Consider the following 11,921-nt stretch of genomic DNA (forward strand, 5'->3'; position numbering starts at 1 on the left):
TTGGTGCCGAATAAAAACATGGTGCCCGTAAACCATGTGACGCCAATTTAACCAATGACAGAGCAGTGCGGCGAGTTCAGAGCGTTTCCACAGTTTCTCATATCTGGCCGTGCATTTAACCAACCAATATTAACTTTAAAGTCACGTGAACAAACGTAACCAATAATGGTCAGCGATTGAACCTCTCCAACAAGACTAGATACGCCAGCGCAATGTTGCACCCCGGCAAACTGACGTGCCTACGTGGCGGCCATGTTTGGGAGGTCGACGTTCCCATGAAAGGCAATGCATGGAAATTGAAAATAAGTCATAACTTGCTAATTTCTAAACCGATTTTCATGAGGTTTTTTTGCCAACACAAAAGCGTGTCCAAGCAATACATAATTTCTTTTAAAAAATCACCTAAATTATTTGTTTAGTAGAAAACGAACACTCCCATTTCCCTTGCAGTAATTGTACGGTGTTGTACGCAACCGTATGCAGCACAATGGTCTTTTGGTGTTATTGCCGATCCGTCCAAACAGAATGTGATGACGAATTATTAATTTGACCCTCCTTTAAAAAGTGTCCATCGCCGCAGGCACGCAGCTCAAAAGAGGCGTGTCGTTTCTACTAATTGTTGGTGTCTGTGCTATCAGTTCAACTTCTTCAGCCTGAAGAGACGTTCGAAAATGTGGCGGAGGCGCCGGGTTGAACTCGACTACGCGAAAAATGAACAAAGTCTATTTCTGAACACTTAACGTTTCGGTAAGTTTTCATTGGATGTTTTTCTCGACAAACTTGCGTTTAAAAAAAAAAGAAAACGTTGAGATGGAGATTTTGGCTTTAGTTATTGTAGAACTCCGTAACGAATGCTAGCACAATGCTAGGCTCGCTTAGCTAGTTCTTTTGTTAGTTCGTTTGTTTTGTGTCATATTTCGAGGGTAACACGGACAAATATGAACCTTGTTATGTTGGCTCGTTGTACAACCAAGCAGCGTTTTCATTTTTTTCTTTTCGTTGACTTTCGGGTCTGCGGTTCTGTAACGGTTGATGTGTGACCTTTGAACATAGTTTGCGTATTAACTCATTTCTCGTTAGTTTACTGATGCCTGCTTTGCAACTTCACAGCAGCCACGTGGTTTACAAGAAAAAATGTTTGGTGCATATATTCTGAAGGTAGTTCTGTAACTCTTACTTTGTGTGTGCGTGTGTGTGTGTGTGTGTGTGTGTGTGTGTGTGTGTGTGTGTGTGTGTGTGTGTGTGTGTGTCATTTGTAAGCCAACTACAACACAAGGAAGAGCTTGAACTTTTGATTGCACGGTAAGGTTTCATCTCAGGGTGAATACTCAAATATTGGGAGCAAAAGGAATGCCTAGTCTTTAAGGGACAATGTAAATGGCTGATTAAACTTTTCCTATTGAGAAACGCACTTCTTTACCTGAAATAATTGTAAGAAGTTGAACTCAAGCAAGCCCGGGAGTGACTATGAGAGTGATGAGTTGCACTAATCAGTTGGGGTGTGTTGCAGTGGCATCAACACTCCAACCTGACTCAACCTGAGGACACACGCTGTGCACAGGGGCCATCTGACTCAAACCTCCCAGTTTTGCCCACTACCTTTTTTTTCCCATTTTTGTTTTTCTGAGAATAAATTTTAAATTAGCCATTTTACATATACAGGAAATACAAATTGCTTTATTTCGAACTGTGGCCTTTACAGACCGCCGAAGACAGTAAATGTGTGTATCTATTTTGTATGTCTTTAATAGGGTCTTGACACAGGAGCTGGCAGATTTCTACATTTTGATTTGTTGGAGCAAGAATATTAGCCTCGTGGCCAACTTGGTTTGTGAGGTTGGTAATATTAGGTTCCTTTTGAATGTTGTTAATCCTTTAAATGTGAAGTAGCCAAATAAAAATGTGTGCAACATTCAGCATCGGACAAATCAAGACTAAATTGAAATGTGTTGTGTTGTGGTGACCTGACAAATATTTCTACTGCTGGGGTGTGACTGAGGAGTTGGGTCGCTGATTGCAGTGGCACTGTTGTCCCATCCTGATGACCAGTGGTGACACAAACTGTGCACAGGGGCCATCTGAGTCACTCCCGAACCTCACAGGACAACATTTGTCTGTGCAACGCTTGCGCCAGACTTTTTCTAATGTACAGACAAGTTGCTGGGGAAAAGGATGCCTGGGTTACCAACGGAGCTGGAGACTTGCAAGATTTCATGTAGTTTGTGTTGACTTTGACCTGCTAATGTGACATCGGCACAGCTGTTTTGAGTCCCGCTTGGACATTTTCCACTTGTCTGGTCTTCGCTCCTGATTATAGAAGTGGTGATATTCATGACACTTAATGGTGTCTTCCCATTTGTTGGTTTGCTAAAATTAATCACAGTGGCAGCGAGATGCCAATGTATCTGATATGGCCAAAGTCCATATAATCAATACTTTTATTTGGGTTGTGATGTACACTGCATGTCCTCTTAAAATAACTACTGTAAATCTCTTAAACCTTTTTTTTTTTTTTTTTTTTTTATATAAACGTCTCAACTCAGACTCAGTACTAAAAAGTTATAAAATACTCAATGCTAAAAGTTCAATTCCAGACAAAAGACATTCCCATGGCCAAATGTTAAATTCTGAATTTATCATGGTGCTTAATATTTCAAAGCTGCGGGTAATGATTACTTAACTGTTCACATTAACACCCTTGTTGATAGAGTACTACTGTTTTGCAGAGGTGACCAGACAAGCTTAAGTATATTGACGCGTTTGCAGTTTCTATTATCAGACACAGCTGCTGCTCCTGTCTTCAATTTCTCTGTTATTCTTCAAGGTGGTGAGGTTAAAGCTGAAAAGGAGTCAAGAGGACCAAGACCTGCTCGCACCGTTGCACCAAAAGCAAATTTGGGTCTTTGATGTACCGCAGCTGGAATAATTACTGCCCTTCCTTTAATAATCTGTGAATAAAGATTTGGACGAATTGATGGTTTGTTTTTATCTTCAATAATCTACCCTACGCCCGTCTGTACCATGCCATTGCTGCAGTTATATGATCTACCACAAGGTGCCAGTTAAACACCAGCTGTAATGGACAAGCCTTCGAATGGACAATTTAACATTTTATGAAGCTGTGATTGGAACGCCTTGCCTGTAAAGAAGTGGTGTTTTAGTCAAAAATTATTTCAGCATTGTTAGTCTGCAACAACCAAGTGTCTAAAGGCATAACATGAGAACTGGGCTGGACTTGATGGTTTAAAGAAGTGCATCAACTAGATTGACAAAATATGTACCTGAATAATTTTCCCATCCACGCACACATTCATACACCAATAGCATGGCAAAGTGGTTTCTTAATGGTTGCAAGGTATGGTTTAATGGGACTTTAAACATAGGAGCCATGTTTTAGCGGCTGCAAATTTTATTATTATTTTTTTGCACCCTTTGTCACAGTTGAGCTTTCATTTTTCACCTATCCAGCAATCACCTTGGCTGTCACATCGTTGGAACGGTGCAGCACTCCTGTCACACTGACCTGACTGCATGCGGTTCGGATGACCGCAGTGTCAGGTTCTTTTCAAAATCGAGGGTGGAATGTGACATGCGGTCTGAATGTTATGGTGGCCTGCTTTTCACAGAGAAGCTGCCTTCATGCATCCTCAAAAATGACTTTTGAGGAGTCATTTTTAACAACACTTTTTTTCCCTGCAATTTTTACTCACACATTTTATAAGAAGTCTTGTTGTGTTGTGTAATGTTTCGCAGTTACAACTGCATGTCTGCCAAAGGGCCAATTTTTTTTTTAATTTTATGGACTCTAAGCATTTTCCTTTCCACAGATGAACACTTGAGAAAAAGAAACTCATAACGTCCATAATATTTGGGCTACCGTTATATTTTCAGAGGTTGAAATGGGCACAATGAGAGAAGTCCACATAAATATTTGCTAGAGTGACGATAGTTTTCTGGTGTTAAGCAACGTTGAGCTTTTTCTGTCGTAAACTCATAAGGAGAGGAAAATGCTTATCACGTCTATTAAATCCAAATTATTGGTCCGATCGTTGTAATATTATCAGAGGTTGAAGCTGCAATGAGTAGAGATGTCCACGTGATTGGTTATTGTTTTGAGACATGAAGCCACATATATGATTGCTTGGGTTGATGAGGCTTGCGAAGATGTGGCATTCGTTTGTATCATTTTAATCGGCGACACCCTAATAAATTGGTGATTTTGCAGCATATTATGATGGCGATTGAACATAATTTTGGGGTGCTAGCTGTTGCTCATGTGAGACTGCAACGATACGTGACAGCAACATGATACCAACTTGAACAAAAACTTGGAAAGTCAAGCAAGCAGTCATTTTGTTATGTCATGAAAAGTTGTCATTTTGGAGGCAAGAGGATTCCAGTCAACAGCTATGATATAAAATGTGAGGTGTAGAAGCAGATGTGAAGATGTCTGGCCTGCGATGAGACAGCTGGAGAAAAGAGCCCAGGACCGGGAAGTATGGAGAGCCTTTGTTCTCGGCCTATGCTCAAAATTGGACATCGTCGGCGTAAGTAAGTAAAGGTTAGAGTGCATTTCAGGTTCATCCTGAAATGTTCACTGAAAGCTGACTATCCCTAACATTTTGTAAGCAGTTTATGGGTGACACGCCCCCCCCCCCCCCCCCCCCCAAAAAAAAATTGAAGTCTCAAAAGCACATAATGCATTAGAGTTTCTTAGGATCCGACGTGAACATATCAGTTGTTTTGAAATTCAATTGTGCCAGCCACGTCCTGGTCATCCAACTGCTACATCACAAACTGAACAAGGAGGTGGAGAAGGGATGTCAGCCCGACTCCAACGTGCTTCCTCAGAGATACAGTCTGGGCTGCCCAAGATGTGTTTCTTTCCGGAAAGGTACTGACAAATGTCCTCAAATGTCTGCCTTGGCATCCTGAATTTGTGGACAAAATGTGCTTTGAATGCCCTCTCGTCACAGTCACTCCTGGTTCTGACTGCGCATCCATCTCCGCCTCTGAGCAAATGTCGCCGCTACAAAAACGCCGTAAAAAAAAAAAAAAAAGTTGTTCTTTATCCTCACTTTCCCAGAAGTTTGGTTGGCTTTCCACTGCACAGAAACATGAGGAATGATGTTTCCTTCAGTAGAATCATTCCTTATGTTGTAAATATATGGAGGTGACACAGATGCACACCATGCCCTATATTTAATTGAAGTTTACCTGAAGAATCTAGTTTGCCATCAGTATTTTTTGTAACTTCTTATTTTAGTCAGGCTCAGTATTGGGGAGTAACTAATTACTGTACATGGAAAATCCATCCATTTTCTGTACCGGTTTATCCTCACAAGGGTCGCGGGCGCGCTGGAGCCTATCCCAGCTATCTTCGGACGAGAGGCGGGGGTACACCCTGAACTGGTCGCCAGTCAATGGCAGGGCACAGAGAAACAAACAACCATTCGCAACCACATTCACACCTACGGACAATTTAGAATCTTCAATCACTCTACCATGCATGTTTTTGGGATGTGGGAGGAAACCGGAGTGCCCGGAGAAAACCCACGCAGGCACGGGGAGAACATGCAAACTCCACACAGGCGGGGCCGGGGATTGAACCCCGGTCCTCAGAACTGTGAGGCAGATGTGCTAACCAGTCGCCCACCGTGTCTCCACTATGAGTCTAACCCTTTCAAAATGGTTAGACTTGGCTTTCACGGTTCCATAGGCTCCAGCATGTGAGGAAAAGCGGTACAGAAAATGGATGGATGGATGGATGGATGGATGGATGGCTAGACGCATAGTTACACTTTTTAACACATCAAATAAAATTGACTTTTGAACAGTTTCATCTTTAGCATTTGGGACTTTTTTTAATGGAACATTCATTTTTCTGGGCTGTTATATGTAGCAATATTGTCCTAATTTGTCATTAGGTCAACATAATATGGTAAGGTGGTTTTCTACATGCTGTACACATATAATGCAAAAAACAACAAGACATTTTTATAATGTATTTGCATTTCATCATGTTTTGGTATCAGTTTATTATTTGTGTGAAGAACAAATATTTAGTTAATTCGAAAATACTGTACTGCTGCGTGGTCTTAATCCACTTTTTTAAGATTAAAAATCTAAAGGGCCTGTTGATCCATCCATTAAAAATGTAAAAAAAGTAAAATGTAATCAAATATAATTAGTTATATTTCTTTGAGAAAGTAATTGAATTAGTTATGCTACAATTATATTTTAAACAGGGAAACTTGCAGAGGTGACACCATGTTATTGCTTTGCAAGTCACAAGTAAGTTTCAAGTCTTTGCCCTCAAGTCCTGAGTTAAGTCGAGACAGGCAAGTCCTGAGTCAAGTTGCAAGTCCTACACTTTGAGCTTCAAGTCCTTTCGAGTCATTTGAGCAATGTTCTACACAGCGGTCATCGAATCAGTCCTGTGTTCTTCCATCACAGTCTGGTTTGGTGCTGCCACAAAAAAGGACAAACTCCGACTGCAACGGACAATCAAAACTGCTGAAAGGATTGTCGGCACCCCCCTACCCACCCCTTGAGGACTCGCACGCTGCCAGAACTAAGACAAGAGCGTGCAAAATCCTCTTGGACCCTCCACATCCCGGTCACCGGCTCTTCCAGCTCCTTCCCTCAGGTAGGCGCTACCGATCAATGCAAACTAGAACTAGCAGACATTCCAACAGCTTCTTCCCTCTTACCATCAACTTCTTAAACAGCTAATTTACAATTCCATGGCAACATGCTGCCAATTTTTTGTCTTGAGTTTGTTGTCACATTTCTGTCGGCCCAATTATACATTACTCGTGCACTCGCTGTAGTAGTCTCGCCATGCTGCGCTATTTGCATATCTGTTGTTGACCAATACTGGCCACTCATGCCAGAGTAGCATCTGCATCACTTGTACACTGACTAAGGAGCATCTGCAACATTTGCACAATCGACATTGTCCCAGATTATCGCACTACTCGTCAAAAGTGTTCTCTGTCAATTGACTGTCTGTTGTCGTACAAGAGCGGCTCCAATTACCGGAGACAAATTCCTTGTGTGTTTCTTGGACATACTTGGCAAAATAAAGATGATTCTGATTCTGATAAAGGCAATGTCACACATACAATATTATTGCTAGACTTCTTTTTCTTTCTTTCTTTCTTTCTTTCTTTCTTTCTTTCTTTCTTTCTTTCTTTCTTTCTTTCTTTCTCTCTCTCTCTCTCTCTCTCTTTCTTTCTTTCTTTCTTTCTTTCTTTCTTTCTTTCTTTCTTTCTTTCTTTCTTTCTTTCTTTCTTTCTTTCTTTCTTTCTTTCTGAAGACGTATGTAGTGTGCCAACTTTGGCACACACCTATACATTGACTTGAAGGCACAACTCTCCAACCAGAACAATCACCCCTATGCCTTATTGGTGGCTTTTTCAAAGTAACATGGTCATTGATTTCAGTAATCTCCAGCAGGCACCGCAAAAACCATGGCCGCACAGAGAGACTGAACAAAATACATGTTATTGAGTTGATCAAAGAAGCGCTGTGAGTCGGCTTTTACAGCCTTTTAGCTGTGGCATTTATTGGTGGAGAATATAGGTGCGAGCAGACTTTTTATGACATTTGTTTACGCTCCCCAACTGTGAGGTGCAACTCCACTTCACACATGGCGCCAGCTGGCATTCAAAGACAAGCCTTTAGAGTTATTTTTGAAAGAAAAAAAGATTACCCCAAGATGGGACCTTCTCTTGAAGAGAAACAAGCTCAGGTCTCCTGCTAATTACAACAACTACATTAATCATAATGGCGTAATGTTGAGTTGCATATTTAATCATTTGTTTTATATTATTGCATTGGTGTTCCTTCAAAAAAATGTCTACGTGAAACAGGTAAGTGGCACACAAAAGGTTGGAGACCACTGAGCTATAGCACAGTAGGCACACGCTGTTTTTTATTGATGGACCTCCAGGCACAGTATTTTGATTAAATTACTTTTATTGGATTTATTTCATATAGGAGGGGAAAAAACATGCTCTCTTTCAAAGTGTGAGTGTTGGCATGCATAGGCATGTCTGGCCAATTTTTTGGGGGGGGTCGTAGCTGTTGTTAATGTTGAGCATAGGTGTCAAACTCAAGGGCCGGGGGCCAGATGCGGCCTGCCACATCATTTTATGTGGCCCGCGAAAGTAAATCATGCTCGTCAACTTCCGTGATTTTTGCTTTTTCCCAAATTCCAAATTGTCATAATAATAAACAATAATGTTGAGCTATTGCATTTTTGTGTTACCAAACCCTTCTTCTACAGTAACTTAAATAATACGAAAACTATTATCATTGTCTTCTGATTTCAAAACTAGTTATCCCTCAATTTGTTGGGTAATGATAATAATATGTTTTGGTGATTAAACATTTATAGGGTTTCACTGTTCTAACGGCCCTCTGAGGGAAATCATAACTAGAATGCGGCCCGAAACAAAAAAGAGTTTGACACCCCTGGTCTAGAACCTAGCTGCTTTTCGCTTTCTGCTATGTTTGGGGTTGGATAGTTGTCTTGTTGAAACACCCATTTCAAGAGCATGAACCTTTTCAGCGCCGGTTAGCACATCTGCCTCACAGTTCTGGGGACCGGGGTTCAAATCCCGGCCCCGCCTGTGTGGAGTTTGCATGTTCTCCCTGTCCCTGTGTGGGTTTTCTCCGGGCACTCCGGTTTCCTCCCACATTCCAAAAACATGCGTGGTAGGTTGATTGAATACTTTAAATTGCCCGTAGGTGTGAATGTGAGTGCAAATGGTTGTTTGTTTCTATATGCCCTGCGATTGGCTGGCGACCAGTTCAGGGTGTACCCCGCCTCCCGCCCGAAGATAGCTGGGATAGGCTCCAGCAGCCCGCCACCCTAGTGAGGATAAGCGGTAAAGAAAATGGATGGATGGATCGATGGATGGAACCTTTTCAGCATTGGGCAACATGACATCTTCAAGTATTTTTACAAACAGAACTATCCATGATTCCCGGTTTACGACAAATAGACAATAAGTAGTACAAGAAACACCCCGTATATGATGGATAGCGTCTCGGCTGGAAAACCAGTTTGCAGGTGCAAGAAGCTGGCAGACTCCATTCAACACAGCTGTGAAGCAGTTCTCAGTTATGGTTATGCAATGATATATTAGTTCAGTGATTCATATAGGAAAGCACATTTTCAAAAATTCTTCAATTTACAAAGTAGATGAGGACAAATGCAAACTGATATATTTTTTAATAGCTTAAGGATTTTGAGCTTTTCACACTTTTTATATACTACTTTCATTATTAACAACAACGATATATGGATAGCCATGGGATGCTAGAATAATACACCGATTCATACAGTAAATAATACATAATAAAGGTAGTATGATACAGTCACAGATGTTCATAATGAAAATGCTTGATTCACTAATTTCCAAATGTGTGCTGTGTGGTAACCTGTGACTCATAGTTTGTACAGTGCTGTAAAGTACTCACATTACATAAATTCAAACATCTGTTCAGAAAATGACATCCCCTATTTAGTTATGCAAAACATATTTTTTTTCCCTCCAGTCATTGAGTAACATTTTTATGTTGAGACAAATACAGAGGACACACCATATGTCTGTCTGGTTGCTCTTCATCCAAATGAATCCCTTTGAGGTTAAGTGGAAAGCAGATGTGTTTACTGTATAATAATCAGGAGCAACTATTGCCTTTGGCTGATCTCTGCTTACCTAATGAAATCAGCGTGCGGCACATTTCTATCCGACTCAGCGGCAGTGTAGGTGTTCACAAATCCACAAGGGAGGACTGACATGAATAGTCATCATGTGTTTGTTTCTCCTCATGAAAATTTGAGGAACATTGGCTGCGTTCTGCTTTGTATTATGTTTATTTGTGTCAAAAAAAGGCAATGAATCTATTCGAGTATAGAAAAAGCACTCTGACATCATGGGACCTCCTCACGCTAAAATGGCAATTTTTAAATACCGGTGCAAATCTGTCAGATTCATCATGTTTGTACCCATAAATATGTGGTACCTTGTCTGTAACCTGTACACAAGTGGAACACGCCATGCTTAGTTGGTTAAGGTTACTGCATCACATTGAACACAGATTAGGACACAGATCACAAGTCCCATCTGTAGTCTTACTCCCTGTTTTGATTGTCAGTCCTATTTATCCAGTCCTGAAAAGGAGGATAAACTCCTTTCATGAGTAGAGGGAAGAGGGCTAAAACTTGTCGGATTAAATGCAATGGGCCGTTCATGTGGGAGACACATAGAAGGGAAGGTATGGTGTGCTTCGAATGAAATGTGTCAGCGTGACTGTAAAACCCACTCTGCTTTTCCCACTTGAACTACAATGTAAAGGGTGAATGCAACAAGCATCCACAAGAAGCTCCAAGGCATTGGCTGAGCAACGATACGCCAGAGTTGTGGAGGTCTACATTTCTCGAGCCTTAATTACATGGCAGCCTCTCAAAGTACAACTTCAATCAGAACAGACAGCTTTCGAAAAACAAAAAAATTGAAAATTTCAAAAATAAAATAAAGTATGTGAATTAGCAACATGCAACAACACAAACTCATACACTGTATAAATCAGCTTTTCCAATTAACCTGTTTTGCTTCGGAAGCACACCTTGGCAAATAGTATGTATTTATTTATTTTTAGATAAAAACAATTGCTTTGCAAAGAGGAAGACTGTTGAAAAAAATATATACATTTTGAATTGCTACATACTGTAGATGCTACAGACAAGAATGAAAATTAAAACTGGTAGCTGGAGACCAAACCACCTCCTCGGGCTCACAGACGTTCCATGTATACACTGATTTCATCTGGACTGTGAGGCCATCATTCAACTAGACTGGCTTTTGGAGAATTACCTCTCCAGCCAGACCAATCACCCCCAGGCCTTACCTTCAATAAACACTTTGTTAAAGTAACATGTTAATTTACTTCAATAAGCATTTAACCCACACCCCCTTTTTATTGACGGCCCTCCAAACATGCATTCAGTCATAAGCACTATTGTTAAACTATTTTTATTGGATTTATTTCATACAGAATTGTATCTCCTTCAAAGTGTAAGTGCAACCGGAGCAGTCCTTGCGTGTGGTGGGTGCGTCGGAAGTCTGGATGGGAGAACACGTTTAAATGAAAAGCACACAAGTCCAAGCGTTTAAAAAAGGACTTGCGCGTCAACAGGAGAATATGACCCGATGCGCATTCAGCTTGCATCATTGTTCTCTAGAGCAGTGATTCCCAGGTGTGCCGTGGAAAATGATCAAATTTTACTTAATTGCTCCAAAAATTATGTTTACAAGAAATGTATCTTTCTTCATCTATTTATACCAGTGAGGCATAGTGACAACCAGAAATAATTGAATGGTCTTCTATTAGAGGGCAGGAAGTACATACAGTAATTAAAGTATCCACTTTTTGTGACATTTTTGTTTGTTGGTGTGCCATGAGATTTTTCAATTCTAAAATCTGTGCCTTGGCTCCATAAAGGTTGGAAAGCACTGCTCTAGCGCACGAATAACAAGCACCATCTAGATTTGCTGAAATGTTAAGTATATGTAATTATGTTTTTAAAAATTATATACATACTGATATGTTTTCATTCTTTTCAGCAACACATTTTCTCTATTGTTCTTGACTTCTGTAAAAGTGGTTTGCAACTTGGCAACAATGAAAAAAAGTCACAGTTGAGAACCTCTGCTGTGTAGAGAATGACAGCCTATATTTACCACCAGAATCAGAATAATTGATTAGATTTGTTCATTATCCCTCCTGTGTCACACTTGCATTCACACTTGCCACTGGTCCCTTATATTCTTAAAAATAAACAAGGATGGTTATTCTACAATGGCTTTCATGTCTGACTGTAAAAGCAGGTGACTGAGACCCCT

General features: G+C 40.6%; 1 long non-coding RNA gene and 2 other non-coding genes across 4 annotated transcripts; all 3 read left to right on the forward strand.

Moving 5' to 3' along the window:
* The first annotated feature begins 648 nt into the window (after window positions 1-648).
* LOC133415768 (uncharacterized) lies at window positions 649-2,971 on the forward strand. 2 transcript variants are annotated; one of them, XR_009770177.1, is made up of 4 exons: window positions 649-747; window positions 1,261-1,302; window positions 1,752-1,836; window positions 2,825-2,971. It is a non-coding gene; the product is annotated as an uncharacterized LOC133415768 (long non-coding RNA). The 2 variants fall into 2 exon arrangements; XR_009770176.1 differs by having other exon boundaries at window positions 1,752-2,971.
* Window positions 1,467-1,578, forward strand: LOC133399451 (small nucleolar RNA SNORD67). The gene has a single exon (XR_009768219.1). It is a non-coding gene; the product is annotated as a small nucleolar RNA SNORD67 (small nucleolar RNA).
* Window positions 1,988-2,088, forward strand: LOC133399453 (small nucleolar RNA SNORD67). The gene has a single exon (XR_009768220.1). It is a non-coding gene; the product is annotated as a small nucleolar RNA SNORD67 (small nucleolar RNA).
* Window positions 2,972-11,921: the final 8,950 nt, after the last annotated feature.

Source organism: Phycodurus eques, chromosome 2 (genome assembly GCF_024500275.1).
Source record: "Phycodurus eques isolate BA_2022a chromosome 2, UOR_Pequ_1.1, whole genome shotgun sequence".
NCBI classification, from domain to species: Eukaryota; Metazoa; Chordata; class Actinopteri; order Syngnathiformes; family Syngnathidae; genus Phycodurus; species Phycodurus eques.